The sequence below is a fragment of the Triticum aestivum genome, chromosome 7A (assembly GCF_018294505.1).
Source record: "Triticum aestivum cultivar Chinese Spring chromosome 7A, IWGSC CS RefSeq v2.1, whole genome shotgun sequence".
NCBI classification, from domain to species: Eukaryota; Viridiplantae; Streptophyta; class Magnoliopsida; order Poales; family Poaceae; genus Triticum; species Triticum aestivum.
In genome coordinates this window covers 52255894-52276009 of record NC_057812.1, presented here as the reverse complement: position 1 = coordinate 52276009, position 20116 = coordinate 52255894, and the positions used below count along the sequence as shown (strand labels likewise).

The window sequence follows — 20116 nt, the reverse complement described above, 5'->3', positions numbered from 1 at the left end:
GATTGCTGTAATATACAAGGTTGATTCTAATTGTCAAAATGTCTTAACTTGTGTCATCTAGTCTGTAGCCATTTTTGGTGTGTAGAGACAGCATAATCAATAGTTGAGTATAGTTTTTTCATCTGCTTTTGTACTGCTGCAAGTATAGTTGTTTCATGCTTTACCAGTGGCAACATCTAGTTGTTTTGAAGGTCCTCATGATATACTCGTCTAGCTTCCTGTCAGACTGTCTAAGCATGTGTACATGACACCAATTCACTAGTTCATGTTGCTTGCTTGCTAGCATACATGTTGCTTGCTGGCATACATGCTTAATTAGGGTTTCCATCAGCATTACTTGCTTGTATCACTAGCACTTGGAGAAGAATCTACTTGCTTGCTTATTAATTAGGGTTTGTATCAATAGTACTTGCTTCCTTCTCTTCATTTTCCTTCATTGCTTGCTTGTTTCTATCAGTAGCACTTTGCTTGCTTGTTTCTATCAATAGCACTTTGCTTGCTTGCTTGTATTAGTAGCACTTATGCACTTTGCTTACTTGCTCCTAGTGTACATGCATGCTTGTTTGGTGCACTTACATGTTTTCTTAATTAATAACACTAGATCACTGTATTGTTTATCCATCAAGTTTGTTTCACATGTATTACATGTATGTGCATGATGGTCCAAATGCTTTCCTTTATTGATACAAGTGCATCATTTTACTTTATCCCTGTTGTATCTGATTGTTGTTTATTCTATTTTGCAAGCACCACCTCAAGATCATCCATGGCAAGGAGGACAAGGTCAAGCATGAGGCCAACCGTTGGTATGCAACTTGCTCCTTGTGGCCAGTTTCATAAAATCTGTGTCTTAATATGCTAAGTGAAATGTATTGCTGCAATCTGAATAAGCTGGCTTAATTGTGCCTGTGTGCTGTTAGTCTTCCTTACCTGAATAACTAGGATTAAATGATAATAAAATTTCATAAGATATGTTTGGCTGCCTGTCCATGCATTCCAAACATTCACCTAATAGTTATGTTTCCTGTATCATGCAAAGAAGAGCCTCTCACCGAGTACGAGAAGGTTAGGGCTAGAAATATCATGAGGAACAATCGGATGTTCCAGTCCCTTGGCATCGGTGCAATAGCGTCGATGATTAGGAAAACAAATGGTGTACAAGAAGGTAGAAGTGATGAGGTTCAAGAGGGTAGTGGAGTTATCAATGATGACCCAGAGTACAATCCTAAGGAGGATGAAGTTATTGATGGAGAGGAAGTGGATGATGTTGTAGTCAACAAGATTGTTAAGGTGCAAACTCTGTCTTGCTTGGAGGGTTGGGGTTCTGTTATTCTATGTTATTCCTTGTGCTCACATATTTCTCTTGTGTTCTAATGCTTTTTTCCGTGCTGTTTATACGAGGCACTGAAGGAATCTAGGACGAAGAGGCCTGGTGTTAAGAAGACAGTCAGCAAGAAGCACAAGAGCTCAGAAACATCTCCTGCAATGCCTCCAGGAAGGGTGATGGCCCCAGATCCAGGACAAAAAAAGAGGATCCTGGAACCTGATGAACCTGCCCTTGATAGAGTCACAAGGCAGAAAGCAAGGATGGCGACTGCGACGGACCATCAGGAAAGTATGCTGCTCATGGACTCTCAGACCTCGGTGCAAACGGGTGATGAGTTGCCGCCCATGGATGAAGGAACCACTCTCAGCATGGATGGAAATGGCACTGTCTGCCTAGATGAAGCAGGAACCATCTGCATTGATGAAGCAGGCACTGTCCACACAGACCTCAGCCCTGTTGCACCTTCTATTGACAGGAACGTTGTCATCAATGAAGAAGAACAGCAGCTTGTGCTTCAATCAGGCAAGTTGACCTTTGCAATGCTATCTTTTACTAGTGCATTTTCCAAATGGAATGATCATGTATGCTTTTGTTGATTCCTGCATTTGTCGATTTCTATTCTAATTTATGAGTTCAGTTTCATTTTCAGATGCAATGACTCCCAAGACTAGACTTAGAAAGGGCAGAGGGCTAGAGAGGATCACCAAGTCGCTTGGTAGCAAGGTGCCTATCCAAATTGCCGACGGGATGATTTGTCCAGAGAAGCCTCTGCAGGCAGCAAAGCTTGCTTCTGAGTGTGGACTCGTTGCAAAAAGCCATCTTCCGGTTCTTCCTCACTTCAAGCTATACAAAAAAATGCTAGTCTATTGGAGAACTACATTGGGAAAGTTGCTGTAAGCTACTTGTTTCATAGTTAATGTGCTATCTATTTTCTGTTACACCTATGCATGATCACTAATATTGTTCCTACCTTGTTTGCTATCTTGGTAGGCAAATTTTGAGATGAACATGGACTCGGAGACCATCAAGACCTCGTGCAAAGATATTCTGCAGAAATATTCAAAGAACAGATGCCATCAGATCAAGAAGAAGTATTTTGATACCGTAGCCGCAAATAAAGTCAGCATTAAGTCTCCGGTGCCTGATCTAACGGATGGTGAATGGCAAGCTCTGGTGGAGATGTGGTCTACCCCAAGACACAAGGTTTGTCTCTACTTTGTTTGATGCTTTATGTTCTGCACATGATATGCTAGTGCTAGATCATGCTGACAGTATGCTTTTTTGTAGGAAACCTGTTTGTCGAACAAGATGAATCGACAAAAAGTCGTGTACAATCAAAGAACTGGTTCCAGGCACTACACAGCACACATTTTTGCCACTGTGAGAACTCTTCTCTAGAGACCTTACCTTTGGTTCCTCATTGAATAACATTTCTGATTCTTGCTGAATAACATTTTGATTTTTGTTGAAAAACATTTCAGAAAGAAGAGCGTAAGGGTGAGGAGCTGTCTGCGATTGACTTGTTTAAGGCCACCCACAACAGCAAGAAGCACGGGTTTTCGGAGCCAGTCAAGACTGCTATAGTAAGTCACTCCATGCTTTGCCCTGTTTGATTCACAGCCAGCTTTGATGCTTTGATGATTTGATGTTGTTTGACTCGGAGCCAGTCAAGAACACATGCTATGTTCCATGCTTTGATGTTGTTTGATAGTTCAACAAAGATATCAGAACTTGCTGTAGCTATTTGATGCATTTTTTATGATATGATGAAATTTGATCTGAATGTTAGTTTGATGATCGTCTCACTCGGGAAGCCATCTTATATAGAACCACCATTCTAGGCTTAATGAAGTGATCATATTGTTCCAATTGCATGTCTCCAGGTCACTAGTCATCATCTTCTTGTATAGATTTTGTGTGCTGGTTTGATTACTTCAAATAATCCATTTGTGTGCTGGTTTGGTTTCTCTTGCTTGGTTTGGTTTGCAAAATGTGAAATAGATCTCCCACTAATGCCTATCATTTTCCTCCATATGCTAGCTTGAGATGGAAAAAATGAAGGAAGCGCCGGTACCAGAAGGTGAAGAGCCAAAGTCTGCTGTTGAAATTGTCAAACAAGTCCTCAAGACCAAAGCCAAGGAAAGCACATTCCTCAGGAATGTTGGGCTCCAGTCATCTAGGAACAACTCTGGCAAAGTTGCTGCTCATGTTCGTGACCTTGAGCAGAAGCTGGAGAGGTCCGAGCTTCAAGCTGAACTGGTGCAAGAAGAATTGGCGGCAATCAAGATGAAGGCGGAAGAATCTGAAGCTGCACGCGACAAGGAACTTGAGCTGCTGCGCAAGAAGTCTCAAGAACAGGAAGAGAAGTTAGCCCACTTGATGGCTCTCTTTGGAGCTAAGGTAGTTTGATGGCTGTGCTATGAACCTCTTTGTCTTTGAGCTAAGGTAGTTGTTGCATTTTGAACCTGTGAACCTGGGAGCTGAGCTGAGAGCTGTTGCATTTTGTTGCATTTTGCTGTTTAAACTAGAGCACATGGATCCTGTGAAGTTATGTGATCACTTGTGAACCTGGGCCTTTCTGTGAAGTTATGTGATCTTGTGAACCTGGATCACTTGTGGATCATTTTGTTTATTTTCTGTGAAGTTATGTGGATCACTTGTGCACCTGGGCTTGTGGATCACTTGTGGATCACTTGTGCACCTGGGCCTTTCTGTTTATAGTTATGCAAAATGAGAACCTGGGCTCTAAAAAGGCCAAGGCCCAAACAAGAATTAGACCAAAAAGGCTTGGGCCTAAAAAAAGAAATGACTGTAAGAAAAAAAATATAAAAGGCTGCATAACAGAAAATAAAAAGGCCAAGGCCCAAATTCGAACTAGACTAAAAAGGTTGTGGCCCAAAACAATAGTGGAATATAAAAAAATCATCAGAAAAAGGCTCCATTCCCAGAAAATAAAAGGCCAAATTATTGGGCCAGGCCCATGCAGATAAGCAAAATAAAGAGAAAAAAAATTAAATGGGCTGAATTATTGGGCTTGGCCCATCAAGACGGCTGAAATGGACCGGGCTGATTCTATTTTACGACCTTTTCATTTGGTCGTAAGTCTGCCACGTCAGCTTGCCACGGTGGATCTGACGTGGTGTGGTCGGATTAATAGTGACCAAAACAGTTGGTCGTTAAATCTACGACCTTTTTTTGGTCATAAACGTTTGCGACCATTCCAGAAGAAAGGTCGCTATAGTCAGTTTACGACGCCCAGCTTTTGAGCTTATGTTTTTGGTCACAAAAAGGTCATAAATGGAAATTTGTGACCATTCAGTGACCAATAGTGGTGGTCATAAGTTGACATATTTCTTGTAGTGGCGGCCAAGTGCCCTGGGAGGACGCGTGCGGCGGCAGCAGGAGCAGGGCGGGGAGCGAGCCGTCCCCCACGGCCGCGGGGCCGAGGCGGCGGAGGGTCGTGCGGGCGAGCGGGAGGGGACCCGGGGGTGGCGGCGGGGGCGAGAAGGCAGGGCGGCTGCGGCGGCCCGGGGGCGGCGGCGGGGGCGAGAAGGCGAGGCGGGGCGAAGGAGGCGGGTCGGCGAGCTCTATCAAGAGAGCTGCGGCGGGAGGGAGAAAAAGGAGGAGGCGGGGCAGATTTTTTGCATGCATGCATGGTTCCAAGCAGAGAAAGGAGGAGAGAGAGAGAGAGAGAGAGGAGAGAGGCTGACGCGTGGGGTTTCGCCATGCAAAAAGTAATGCCGGCGGCCCCAAGTGCCCCCCGATGGGCTGGGTGTGGCCTGTGATCGCCGGCGCTATTTTTGCTCGAATCCGGCGAAAAACAAAGACTTGAGGGCCTGACTAGGACGTTTTTTGCCCGCCGGCGCCTAAAAGGTGGCCTGGGGGGCCATCTTGGGGGCCTAGTGGAGATGCCCTAAGGGCCGAGTAATTCTTTTTCTTTGCAGCATGGTCGGCGGCCATGATGGCGTTCGTGTAGCTCCTAGAGATGAAGAGTGTGCCCATTGTGCAACTAGACAAGGTATTGTGCCAACACTAGTTCTGACGTAGGGTCTAGGAATCCAAGGAGGCCACAGCGATCTGGAAACTCTGAATAAATAATCAAGGAGACATTGCATGAATGTTCATGATCCATCGCCCGGATTATGCTGAATGGCTGGCAATTGTGTTTGAGATTCACTCATCGACAGATATTTAGAGCATCTCCAGCCGTTCGGCCCCCCAGGACGCGTAAAAAGCGCCCCCTGGGGGCGAGCCGGCGATGCAATCGGCGCTGGGGGCGGTTTCGCGCCTAGTCGTCGCCCCCAGACGCCGAAATTGGCTCACTTTTCAGCCCCATTTCAGCGAATAAAGGGCCCATATGGGCGACAATAGGCCTATATTCGGCATGGTTCGCCGTTGTTCGGCATTCAATTATGCACATAAATTTTTTATCACATATTTCATCACAAAAATATCAAATACTTCAACAAAATAGTACAACAACAAATAGTTCAATACACATTAATAGTTCAACAAATAAAAACTCATATTTCATCACACGTCGCGCCCGGTGTCGCCCTTCAGCCTCCATAGATGCTCTATCAGATCTTTCTGCAGTTGATGATGCACCTGTGGGTCTTGGATCTCCTGACGCATACTAAGATAGGCAGTCCAGGTTGCCGGTAGCTGGTGATCAACTTCGGCTAGAGGACCCTGCCTGTAGTATGGTTCAGTGTAAAAAACTGGGTCTTCTTGCTCGCTCTCGATGATCATGTTGTGCAAGATGACACAGCAACTCATAATCTCCCACATTTGATTTTTCGACCAGGTCTGAGCGGGGTACCGGACAACAGCAAATCAAGATTGGAGCACATCAAATGCCCGCTCGACATCCTTCCTGCAAGCCTCCTGAACCTTCGCAAACCAGGCGTTCTTGCCTCCTGGCACAGGGTTTGAGATCGTCTTCACAAATGTCGACCATCTCGGATAGATGCCATCAGCTAGATAGTACCCCTTGTTGTAGTGCCGCCCATTGATCTCGAAGTTCACCGGAGGAGAATGACCTTCAACAAGCTTGGCAAAGACAGGAGAGCACTACAACACATTGATGTCATTGTGAGTTCCTGGCATACCAAAGAAGGAGTGCCAAATCCAGATGTCCTGTGTGGCCACCGCCTCAAGCACCACACTACAACCGCCTTTGGCGCCTTTGTACATCCCCTGCCAAGCAAATGGGCAATTCTTCCATTTCCAATGCATGCAGTCGATGCTTCCAAGCATCCCAGGAAATCCTCTTGCTGCATTCTGTGCTAGGATCCGAGCAGTGTCTTCCGCATTGGGTGTTCTCAAGTATTGTGGTCCAAACACTGCCACCACTGCCCGACAGAACTTGTAGAAACACTCTATGTTGGTGGACTCGGCCATGCGCCCATAGTCGTCGAGTGAATCACCGGGAGCTCCATATGCAAGCATCCTCATTGCTGTCGTGCACTTCTGGATGGAGGTGAATCCAAGAGCGCCGGTGCAATCCATCTTGCACTTGCAGTAGTTGTCGAACTCCCGGATAGAATTCACAATCCTGAGGAAGAGCTTTTGGCCCATCCGATAACGGCGCCGAAATATTTTCTCGCCGTGAAGTGGAGTATCGGCGAAGTAGTCTGAGTAGAGCATGCAATAGCCTTCGAGACGATGCCGGTTCTTTGCTTTCACCCGCCCAGGCGCCGAGCCACCTCGCCGCGGCTTTTCATTGCTCGCCAGCAGCTGGGCGAGGGCGGCGAGCACCATGAGATGCTCTTCTTCCTGGACGTCGGCCTCGGCTTCCTCCTCCAGCAGCGCGGCGAGTGCTTCCTCGTCATCCGAGTCCATCGCCGAGGCAGGCAAATCGTCGAACACCTTGTGCTCGGTGGGCGTGTACCCGCCGCTAAACCGCGCCTCCGCGGCTGGAAACGGCGGCCGGAAACGCGCAGCTGTTGTTGGAGGGGCTGCCGCGATGAAGCGCTGCTATTTTTCCTGCGGGGAATGGCTATCTAGCGGTGTAGGGCGGCAGGCGGCGCCGGGATATAGCTACTGGTGACCGAGGGCGCGGGGGTGAGAGGCGAATCGGGGAAGAAAACCTTGACTTTTTCCCTGACGGTGTGGGCCAGCCATGCTTTTCCCTTGCGCCGGAGCCCCCAACTGCTCCCAAGTGCGCCGGGTTCGGCCTGTGACCGTCGGGCGGAAAAAAGGGCCGAACCGACGATTTTCAGCGTCCTGGGAGGGCGACTAGGCCGTTTTTTCGGCGCCGACGCCGAAAAAATGGTCTGGAGAGGCCTATTGGGGGCGCGGCTCGAGATGCTCTTATAGCACACAACACAAATATGAATCATCGTAACAATGCTGCATACAGTAGTTTCAGACCTGCATGTGCAGACCGCATTAATTCGTGATTGAAGAGTGATAAGTGCTGGTGGCTTGACTGCATCGTGCATGTGGGAGTTTAGAAATGGTGCATCGCAGGATGAATTCTGGCGTGCCACACGTGCTTAAGCAATTACTGAACACGGCAGTCGCATATAACTTTTCATTATGGATAAACAAGAATGAAGAATGAGGTAGAAGGATGGTTTTGTATAGCGGCTTAGCGGGCTAAATGACTCCAAATTTAGAGCTATAGCGGGAAATAGCGGTCTATTAGCATCATTTCCAATTTAGCATTAAAAGTGCATACCTTTTGTGTGAGAGCTCTCCAAAGGTTATAGCAGCTATAGCTGTCTATTTAAAACTTTGCTGAAAAATACAAATCGATTTTCTAGAAAAAGAAAGTGAGGTGAGGCAGAGGCAGGACTGGGGTTCAAGTTGTCGGTGCCGTTGCTGGAACTGGATTACGGAAAGTTATTTCAGACTTCAAAGTGTTACTTAGTATATATTAGTAATTTGCAGCTTGATTAAGAGAATGTATGATCACAGCGGCCATGATTAATAGATTGGGGTAAACAAATCATCATAATAATTTTGCATATAGGTGTGTGACAGACCACATCAATTGCAATATTGAAGAGCGTTGCATGTGGAAGTACAGAAATGCTGCATGGATGAAGTCAGACATCATGGAGCACCCTTACAGATTATGATTTGAAAATTGAAGAGAAAACTGGCATACCTCTAATATGGATATAGTTCACGCGGCTTGGTTGAGAAACGTATTTTTTTGTGGGTATTGGTTGAGAAACATTCATCATAAAGTAATCCTCATTACATTTTTTGAACTTAAATCCTCACTACTTTAGTTCATGTTCCTTCTACATTACAAATTACCTGGAATACTTATGAGCAAAATGAATGAATGTGTACACATACTCGACCTGACCTGACCCCTTCCCAGCCATGCGATCGACAAGCAAGAACCACAGCTAGACGAAGCATATGATGTGTTGGTTCATTCTTTCGCAGCTTGGCTTGGCTGGTCCGACTCGGAGAACAAGCCAGAAAATGGACGATTGGAGCCACACAGCCAATCCAAATATCAGCATCGCTTTGGACATAGTTACGGCACAAGGCGAGAGCTTGCATCTGCATATTTTCCAAAGACAATGCCACATTTGGGGGTCCTGCAACCAACAGCAGCAGAGCAGCCTGAAGACCAGAGCCGCAGAAGCAGGTGCCAGAGTCGACGTGGCCACAGGTTATTGGTGACGGACCCTGGTCGTATATGACACGTGTTCACTGAGTTCCTGATGACTCTCAAGCTCATGCCATGCAATCATTTTTGTCCCTGTTCAAATTAATGTTAGAAATGTGAAGACCAACTTTCATCTCTCTCCCTTGCTTATTTTTTAAGCACCCCATATGCACCCTATATATGCTGCCTTTTTATAGTTTGGTTTGCTAGGGTTGTAGTACAGTGTTTTACTGAACGAAAGGAATAAAATAATGAAACTTGAAATGCATACAATACTGACTGCTAGTGATTCCCCTGTTCTGTGGTGACCATATATAGTCGAAGAGAAATTGATTGATCATTTCCCTTCTCTTGCAAAGTTCTTATAGAGATGACTGTCTTATCTAAAAATAAGTTTGCATGTCGTTGCGATACTTGAAACGATTCTTAACACTGGAACACAAGACATTTAGACAGTAAAAATAATTATTACTAGGACCGGTCCATTCAGTTTCGCACATGCAAGAAATGAAAAGTATTTAGTAGTGGTGAGTAGTGGAAACAAATCACTAAATTCGAGTGGCAGCTCTGCTAATGCATGCCATTCGTACCTTTTTGTCCAAACTATATGTTGTATTATTTTCATTTATTTGTAATATAGTGGTCTGTCGTGCCACATAAAACTCGCTACGTACCAAGTAGAAACATCATTAGTTTCAGGAACAAACTAAATTGACCACCGTCTTATTAGATTGACCTTTTCGTTAAGACAACATATGACCGCTTCAAGTGCAACCGAAACTCGGATAGGCAAGACATGGACACATGTATAACTGAGAAAACATCCATCGAAAAATGGTGAATGGCACTTACAAAACATGTTTGCAAGTTTTCAAAAAAAAATCTCGAAAGTTGCAACAATATTGTAGCAGGGGATTGTTCTATAAACAAGTAAAGTTTTCGGTTCATTATCAAAATTGTTAAGGGCTACAAATTTTACAACTCTCTGAAATGAATATGAGTTGGCTGATAAAATTTGGCATAATTCTAGAACATCATAAACGGTGGAGTTCTGTGAACGCGCACATATTCATGTTCAAGCACGTAATTATTTAAGAGGTATGAAACTTTCATACCTCTGAAATGCATATGAGTTGGATCTTGAAATTATGCATGTTTCTAGAACATCACAAGAAAAGATAACAACTACTGAGTTACTATCCTGAAATATCGCTTAGAGCATCTCTAGCCGATCCTCTAAAGTATAGGGGAGTAAACCGCTGAGTAAATCTTAGTGAAGTATTTTTACTCCATTATGTTTTGGCTGCACCTAGTCGATCTCCTAAATTTAGTGGAGTAAATTTTTTTTGTCAAATTCATTTCATGTTCAGCCACCGAAATAAACTTTACTACTTTTTTATTGAACGGTATCTTGATACACTGAAGTACATGATTCAACAATTCCTTGCGAAGAGAACTGATACAAAGAAAATCACAAGAAAAAATACACACTTAAATACAAATCCAACCTTAATAATTGCTCCCACTAGTTGGATTAATATTTTTCTATGTATTCCTTTTCAACATTGTTGATTTTCTCAATTGGCATCTCAAGCTTTCACACAATTCGAGTTGCGCCGTCTCTAGTCTCTACTCTAGCAAGTAGCGCACAAACATCTATCAAATTCCTCGCTATCAATAGATGGATGTGCTCTACTTACCAATACCAAAACGTGCATCCATTCTACACACAATTTTGAAAAAACAATAAGCTACAAATTGCGATAAATCCAGAGAACAACCGTAACAACAAGCACTCATCACATCCTTTTTGCATTTGAAGAACACCCATCTAGGATATTTCAGCGTGCTCAAAACTCGGCACAACACTAGCCGTGGGCAGTGGTCACAGTTGATGACCGGTAGCGGGGAGCCGACGAGCTGTTGGGCTACTATCGAGCCCGACCGACGGCCGCCAGACGTGGCTGTGCCGGTGGTTTGTCGACGAGTGAGATCCGAGTGCCTACAAGTGGCTGACATACTGAGAGGCGGCGCAGAGTGCTGCGGGGGCTGCGCGATTTGGTACCCGTCAAATCTATCCAATACGCGATGGCGCCGGCAGCCGTATTGGTCAAATCCGGCGCCGGCTGCGAAGGCCGTCGATATGCCGATTTATGCGCCGACGACTGCGAGAGAGGCCTAAACCCAGATGGGCGAGGAGCGCGGCTGGTCGTGCGAAGCGTCGGCGGTGACAGGAAGGAAGGCGCAGGAGTAGATGCGGCGCGTGGTTGGGATGGGTGCGACCGAGGAGGGATGTGATTTTTTTTCTCGAGCGGTGCATCGACCTGGGGCCGCTCGCGCGTGTGCGGCCGCTAGCTCCATCGGAATGATGGAGAACGCGACGGTCTTGGCGTAGCAGCGTCCCTCCAAACAACATGGCCGGCCCGAGAAGCTCTACGCCGGGGACGCCACGGCGGGGCGGCGTCCCGGCCGGAAACCCAGGCTCCTACCTACTAATCTATCACGTACTTATCGGGCATGTGCACGTATCACGTACATATGTCCCGTGTCACCTTCCTACCGAGCGGAGTGAAGTGGTAGTCCTTCGTCCTCTGTCTTTTGATTAGACTAGTCACAGTGGGAGTAATTTCAGTAGTAACATCAAATCCAACTCAGCAAATTTGCTTATGTGGCAATGAGTTAATGAGGAGAGAGGTAGTTATAATAACTTAGCTAGTTACTATAACATCACATGTCCCAATGTAATATGAGTCTATAACCTAATAAATGAATGTTTGCATGTTACCATTCTTAAGTTACTACCCACTATGAAGGTAGTAACATAGTCTAGAAATATGTGTATGTTACTAGTCAATATTACTATCCATTGTGCCTAGTCTTAGGGAGGAAGCACGTGAGATCAGGCGTGTGTTCCGTACGTTGCCCATAAGTATAGCTAGCCCATGTCTGTTCCTCACAATTATTGCTGGTGTCGCTCGTGATGTTGTTGATGTTGACGTGGGACAGAGAGGTGATCATGGTGTCCCGTACTCATTCACGGGTTCGTTCTCTTGATCAAATAAGCTTTTTCATCTATTTATATATAAAAAGTGCTTTACGGGTAATCAGAAAAAAAGATAAATATCTAGAAAATTTCACAAAAATCAGTAAAATCTGATCGTCTATTTGACACATCAGAAAAACATGACCATTGGATTATTTTACTAACAGAAGTTAGGAAAATTACCCACCCTTTGTCATTATGTAAAATAAATCTTTTTATTTGCCACCATAGAAAACCTTTCCTACCAAATCTATTTATCTTTACCTAATCTTTACCTACTAATAAACCAGTGATTGCTTGTGGCCGTACGTCGTCAGCAATCTTGCAAAAAAGCCCCTCTACTTTTGAGAATTCAACCCGCAGTCCCTGTTTAAGTGGACCTGGAAAAACGCTTCATTTTTGCACAAAACACCATATTGTTTGGATTATTCAACCCCGCCCCCCATAGTGGTCCGAGCTGATTTTGTAAAGAGAAAAAAAGACCATAGGAGGAGCACGGGCTCGCCTCCTCTCCCTCTCGCCCAAGTCCTCATCGCTGCCGCCGCCACCACCACCCACGCTATGGCAATCTCCGGCGAGCTCCGGCGCCGCACAACACACCCCAGAGCTCCCCACGGTCCGCGTCTCCCTCCCCTCCGGCCAGATTCTGCGCTCCCGACCTCTACCGCCCGGTCGCAACGCCACCCTTGTGGCTGGGTTTGGGGCAGGGCTTCGCCGCCGCGTCTCCGGCGGCCCCGGGTTCGTCCCTCTTCCTACCTGGTCGGGATCCACCACCCCTACACCTCACCTTCGACACCATGGGAGTTCCCCATCCACCATGGTTGTCGCCGTCAAGGGCTTCTTCACGAAGATGTGAAGGATGCCATGGATCTGCAGCTCCTTTTCTCCTCCACCACGGACGCCGCCTCACCCTTCCAAGCCAACAGGCACCCTACAAACGGGTCGGCCCACAGCTCCTCCGCTCCTCTGCCATCTTGAGATGCACCTGGATCTGGCGATTTCAGGGCCTTCATGGCTTTAGAATCGGCCTCTCGTTCGGGATCAGTTTGGATCTAGGACAAGCCAACCATGCTGCTGCGCCAAGCTCCTCTTGATATAGTACGCAGATACTCTGTTATAGTATTCAGATAAGCAAGACATCTCTGCATTGCATCTTACATCAATTGAATTGAGGGATTGATAATTGGTTTTGTGGCAGGTTTACATGAATGCTATCCGGGAGAAGGCAAATATCAGGAGCAAATAAAATCAATCCCTGTACAAATAAAAACACTCCCTGCAATCTATCATTTTTTTTGAGGAATTAGCCACATTAGAGTAGTTGATACATTGGATGAGTATTCAGAAGGTGCAGTCAATTTGTCCTTTGGCATCTAGCCCTCCTGTTGGTATAATAATGCAAATTGCCTTTTTTTTTAAAAATGGTCCTTCATTTCTTTTCTTTGAGTTATCTGTGTATCTTTTAAGCTTTTGCTAGGCGAGGAAAGGTGGACCAAGTAGTCTAGCAGAACCAATTGCATTTTTGGGGTATTGGCTTCAGATTGGAGTGGGAAGGTATAGATATGTGTTCTTTCCACAAGAAGAACAATGAATACTACTACAATCTTTTCTAGCATGGTTTGTTCTCAGCCACATGAGTTTTATAATCCTTCTAAAACAGTCACTTCCTTTCATATGAATGCACTTTTAGCAGATGTTATTCTGACTGGTCTGCTATATTTGTTCATGAAGACGTTCATGTTTACTCCCTGTTCAATTCAAGTCTGAAAGATTCATATTTGGGTAGACAGGTTTCACTGATTGAAAATATTTGAGATGCTCTTTTTGATGTATGGCAATATGCTATCTCAAATATGGTAGACGAGGAATACGGGCTCTTTTGAAGATAAATAAACTAGATAAAAAAGAATTGAAATAGCCAAGCAAGTTTCATTGCATGTTAATTATATGGTCTGCTGTACTGAACCTTTTTCTGCAATTTTCTTATTTGTTCTGCTTGAAAAAGCTAACACTGATCTTTTGCTACGTTTTGTGTTAATGAGTAAATGTTTTGTACAGAAAATCAGTGCTAGAGATTAGAATTGCCTCATATATAATACTCCATCTGTCTCATTATATAAGACATTTTTTCACGAGGTAGTACCAAATATGCCTTTATGTGCTTTCTTCAACAAGTCATATGTGTGACTGACCTCCACCCACCTCCCCATTCTCAACAAGCACCAGGACGTGACTTCGGTTCTGCCAAGTAGGTTTTAATAAACAAATCCTTCCTAAATTATGAGCTGTTTTCTTACTGAGCAAACAGAATGCCCAACATTCCAATTTGTGATGTTAAGGCTAACAAGAGATGCATATATCATATTTAACATACTATCTGCACTCTTCCTAATTTAGTTTTTTTTGCTTGTCCAGAAAGAATAAATTGGTGTTTGATTTGACTACAACCCTACGGTGTTTGCTCTGAAAGGCATGCACTTTAAAAAAAGACATGATGTGCATTTGCATAGTTTGACAAATTCCGATCAATGAACTGTATTTTGTTTTCTGTTTTCATTGTAACATCAACCTTACGTGGTTCTTCTTATCAATGTTTGAACTGAAGTTATACAATAGAGGGCATGTACTTGATTGTTTTAGTGTCAATATATTCAGAAGACATGGATCCATCACGGAAGGAGTAGATGAAGACCATGGAAAGGAGGAGTTACTAGGAGCAGAATACTGGTGAGTTAACTTCGGTTTTCAGAATTGAAGCTTCACTCAGGTGAAGTGGTTCCTTTGGACATTGATATCTGCTGCATAATATATGTAGATAAAGGAAAATTGAATTAAGAACTCAATCGGAGCAGAGACCATGAGTTGTGGACCATATAATGTTGTCTGCTTCACTTTCAGTTTCTATTGGGAAAATTTGCAGAACCGGATAATGTCTCAACACTGACTAGAAGAAAGGAAGCCACATATAGCTGGTTCGGCCAGCCAACTAATCCATGAAATTTACCTTCTTTGTCTTTCCTTTTTAATGCTCATCACATTTTTATATATGTGCACCATGGTTAAAGTTTGCAAATATTATTGCGCAAAAGCAGTCTATTCCTTGCACCTGTTTTGCAAGCTGGATTATTCAAAGAATATATACAAAGACGGGAAAAGGCAGTCGTGTCACATTAATGTGGGGAGGGCAATATTGGGTAGAGATTCTTGCATTTGCACGTTAAGTTTGTGGCAATTGTGAATTGCTTTATTTTCCTGCCATTCGTATTTCTTGTGTGAATAACATCAAGATGGTTTTGAGCCTGGAAACTTCAAGCGTGTCATAAGGCAGGAAACATATCTGTAGAGAAGTATAGGTGATGTGCTAGAAAACATGGCCGTGCCACTGATTTTTCAGCTGGTCGTGTGCTTCATCTGTATGATGCTTTTGTTGATTACCAGCTTATGTAGGTTGCTTAGAAGCGAGGCCTTCCCATAGTTGACGAAGATATGTGTAACCAGTGAAGAATATTAGGATGGGAATTTTACCTATTCTGTGGACTAGCTACAGTTCTTGGTGCCTTATAAATGATAAAGAGAGGTCTCTCTGACTAAATAATAATTTCCATTAGTTACTACTTTTCAGTTTTAGATTCCACTGTAATGTTGCTGATGATGTCAACACTGGTTTGACTTCTCATATATACGATCTCTAATTATTTCAGAAGATAATCAATCTGTTCATATCATACTACTTCCCATTATAACTTTCCCTGTGTATACTTTGGTAGCAGTGTGCTTTATTATTAGGCCCTGTAAAGATATGGAGTAAATTCTGCACCGCTGTGACCTTTACCTTCTTTTTCTTCAGATATACAATTGTTTACCAAATCGCGGCTTTGCAGGGAGGAGGTGTTGTCGCCAGCCTCACGTTGATGTGCGGTACTTGCGCCTCTCTGCTTCATGTGGACACAGGCACCAAACTAGAACATTTCCATGTTGTTATTTGGTGTTTAGAAAGTGTTTATCTGTAAGCTACATTAATACACTATAGTAGTCCCACAACGTTTTGCATATGAATAGTTGTAGAAGAAACATGATAACAGGTTTCTTTTGTTGCTAACGTGTAGAGTTATTGTACAAATGCATTTTCTGCTACAGATTTACGGGTCATTATTTAGCTATTTCGGTTCCTCCTTATGAATGGATTTTTCTATGTATATGGCGGAAGATAATATAGACCTCTATTTGTAAACATCCATATAGTTTGTGGAAAATGGAAAACCTTACTTTTTTTTGTTATCTTTATGAAAATACTATTATCTCTTTTTAGCCCTTTACTATTACTTCCAAAAGAGTTCTTTTTAGTGACATGCAACTTTCTCCTTGATGAGTAATGATCTGGTTATCTTGATAAAGACTGCTAATTCAGGTTATTTGTATGAATATTTTTATCAATTATAATTAATATTGTTTTGTTGCTTGTGGTAAGCCTCCCCACTTTGTAATGATCAATATATATGCCCATACTTCAAGAATTTGTTGTTATCAGTGCTACATTTGGTCTGCTGATATGCCATGAATTTTGTTTTATTTCCATTTTTCATTTGATGCATGGAAGCAGTTTATCTATTTGGATGAATTAGTTTGACAATTACACAGAAATCTATGTGCCACGATGTTTAGAATAGCAAGTTTTCTAATTAACAAATGACAGCAAGCTAAACATGCAGCCTGAAACCACACGAAGCTAATATAGAATCTCATTCTGCAAAGCTACCTTCCGGTGGCCAATAACAACCACACTGCAAGCACCGAAGCGAATATCTCGGTGCCTTTGGGGCATCACATCTACTGTATGTTGCTAATACTATTTTTGAAGTTGTTGGCACGGTTTGGCCAGTTAGGCCTTGGGACCGGCTGCACTATTATTGCTGTTGTTGCGCTCACTGGGCCAGCCCACTGAGCATTGCCGAACAGATTCTCATTTTTCAAATAAAGAAAAAGGAAGAGAAAAGAATAATATCCCCTCAAATATTTTCTGATTGAGCTAAAAATTTCCAAACAATATGACTTTTAGACTAAGTTAAATAAATCATAAAATCTTTGTGGATTCAAAAAATGTTCGCAATTCTGAAAAAAAATGTTTGAGAAATCAAAAAATGTTCATGAGTTTTCAAAAAGTTCCTGTATTAAAAATGTTAAGCAAATTGAACAAATGTTCACCAAAATATTATTGGTGAAGCAGCAAAGTATGGTCATGGCCTTTAGAGATTATGATTTTTTTTCTCCCGTTGCAACGCACGGGCCTTTTTGCTAGTAATAATAAAGCAAATTGGGTTTCTTTCGTCCGTCATGGCATTTTTCAGAAAAATTCCTCTATTTCAGAGAATTCAACTCGCAGTCCTGTTTTAAGTGAAAACGAATCGTTTTTTTGTATTTTACACAAAAGTCCCCGTCTTTTCTTGAAATCAACCCGCCATCCGGTTTAAGTCACACCCAAACCGTTATTTTACATTTTTCGAAACCCTCCTGATGTTTTAGGTAATTCATCTGTGGATCATATTTAAGTCAAACAAATGCTTTTCAAAATCATCCATATCTTTTAAACCGTAACTCCGATTTGAACATGTTATATATGAAATTTGATTAGAAAAATATGTAGAATATGAATATGAGATTATTTTTACCTTTAAGTATTTTTCAATATTATTTTGGAATATATTGAGTCAGACCAAATGATTTTCTAAATTATCTGTATCTTTTAAACCGTAACTTTGATTTTAACATATTATATATGCAATTTTATCAGAAAAATGTGTGGATTCTAAATATGATGTTAATTTTACCTGTTAATATTTTTAAAATATTGTTATGGAAGCAAACTTATAATTTATAGCGCAAGATCCGTTTTTTCATACCGGCGGCAATCCAGATTGCAAATAAACACCACACTATCACCATATAGGGAAAAGAAAACACCGATAACTACACATGCATACCTCTGAAAAATGTCGCAGGGGAAAACAACAGATTTCTCATCGCGAGAGTGAGTGAGAGAGAGAGAGAGAGAGAGAGAGAGAGAGAGAGAGAGAGAGGAGGGAGGAGCGAGGGAGAGAGAGACGTCTTAGGATTAACCATATTCAACACACGTTTTTTGTTGTTTTGTGTGAACACCGAGGCCATCGTCGGTGAGGGTGAGAAGGAGGATATGCGGCAACACAAATATGATGTCTCGCAAAAATAAAGGAGATGGACCTATTGTGGTCTTGAGTGATGATTGTTGAGTTAAGAGCGTGTGTTATGTTTTCTCTCCCGTTGCAATGCACAGGCTCTTTTGCTAGTATATAAAAAGTGCTTTACGGGTTAACCAGAAAAAAGATAAATATCTAGAAAATCCCACAAAAATCAGTATAATCTGATCGTCTATTTGACACATCAGAAAAACATGACCATTGGATTATTTTACTAACAAAAGTTAGGAAAATTACCCACCTTTGCCATTATGTAAAATAAATCTTTTTATTTGTCACCATAGAAAACCTTTCCTACCAAAATAAAAGACGATGCAGCTTCGTCCACCAAGCTGTCGCACGATCTCAGGGGATGCCCTAATTTAATGGACTGCCAGTGCATGGCTGGGACGGCCAAACGCAGCAGGACGATCGACGACAGCCTCTTTTGGGCACGGCTGCCACAATGACCTTTCCATGCAATCTATATGTCGTGGATCAAATAAAGCAAACATAGGTATGTTCATGTGTTTCCAAATAGCCAGAATAGATCAAGGAAATATCAATCAGCCGCTGTAATGTACGCGCGCGCGTGATGTGAATTGGTTTCCGGCCGGCCGCACGTCGATTAATTATTGCACACGAGTCCTTGTGTACTTGACTCCAGATTAATCATTCATCTACGGCTGTTGGTGAGAAGCACTCCGACCAGATTGACACCACCACGCCATCCCCACCGTGGTGCATGCCATTGGAGCCTCCTAACCCCATCTCAGCACAACACTAAAAATTGTATACCAGGATCATGTCAGATCTGCATAGGTATTCGTAGAGGGGCGGTGGAGTTGAAGCAACAAGCCTAGAGTCAACATGAGACAACGCTGGGCCATGGAGGCAGACCAGGGGCACAAGTCTTCCAGAGGCCAGGGGATGGCGAGGAGCATAACTGTACGTTGGTGAAAGGGGAGGAGGGCCTAGGTAGTGCGCCAACTGCAAGAGGAGGAACCTAGAGGCGAACAGGCGAGGACGACTCGCGCGGCTGCAAAGATGGGGTAAAAAGCTAGCACTACTAGGCTATCCCCATCCCCCTTAACACCGCCAGAACCTCCCAGCCCTTCTCCTTTCTTCTCTTCAGAAGTGCAGCAGCGATTTGTTCCATCTTCCCAAAAATTCCTGAGGTATCCTTGCCGAAGATTTTTGTGGTAAAATTTGATCCTCCCCCCAAAATTTGTTCGTTGTGCCCCGTCATGATCCAGCGGAGTTCCCATCACCTTATCGTGCCTCTTCACATGGTCATTTGTCGTCGTGGATCTTTTCTCGCTATGGACAACTTTGCTATGTGCTGCGCGCGTGTGTGGAAGAGAAGACGAGGAACCACTCATATATATGGATTATTAGGCTTACAAATTACTTGGACTATCAAAGATATGAATCTACTTCATCTCAAAGTCATACTCTACTTTGCTACTTGATTGACTCTGTGGGACAGTATCCAGACCTCACTTTCGTCCATATGCATAAGCACATGCATGTTTCAGAACACATGAATGCTTCATGCTTGGGCATACAAGCAATGGGATCAACGCGTGCTGGTGTTGTTAGCCTATTACTGTCTACTACCTTTGTGTTGAAAAGTTAAAGTGACAGATATAGAGATTTAAGAATTATTCAGAGATAGTACTTGGATACAGTAGGATAATTCTTATCGGCCCACAAATGACAGGCTTGATATTTTTCAGTTCTTTATTATATCAATTACGTCTTATAAATGACCTTAAGAGAAGAAAGTTAAGCACCAAAGTATTTTTGAAATTATTTTCTTTGATCAAATTTTAGGCTTGCAAAGTTTTGCAGTTCTAGGTTTTCTGCTTCAGCACTTGGCGAGGCTGAGCCTCCTAGAT

The 20116-nt window shown here is 43.2% G+C and overlaps 1 long non-coding RNA gene across 5 annotated transcripts; it reads left to right on the top strand.

Annotated features, from left to right (window-relative positions):
• Positions 1–12531: 12531 nt before the first annotated feature.
• LOC123150413 (uncharacterized) lies at positions 12532–16389 on the top strand. Of its 5 annotated transcripts, XR_006475095.1 has the most exons (4): positions 12849–13104; positions 13205–14733; positions 14822–14978; positions 15888–16389. It is a non-coding gene; the product is annotated as an uncharacterized lncRNA (long non-coding RNA). The 5 variants fall into 5 exon arrangements; XR_006475094.1 differs by having other exon boundaries at positions 13205–14978; XR_006475097.1 differs by lacking the exon at positions 15888–16389 and having other exon boundaries at positions 13205–13394; positions 13474–15714.
• Positions 16390–20116: the final 3727 nt, after the last annotated feature.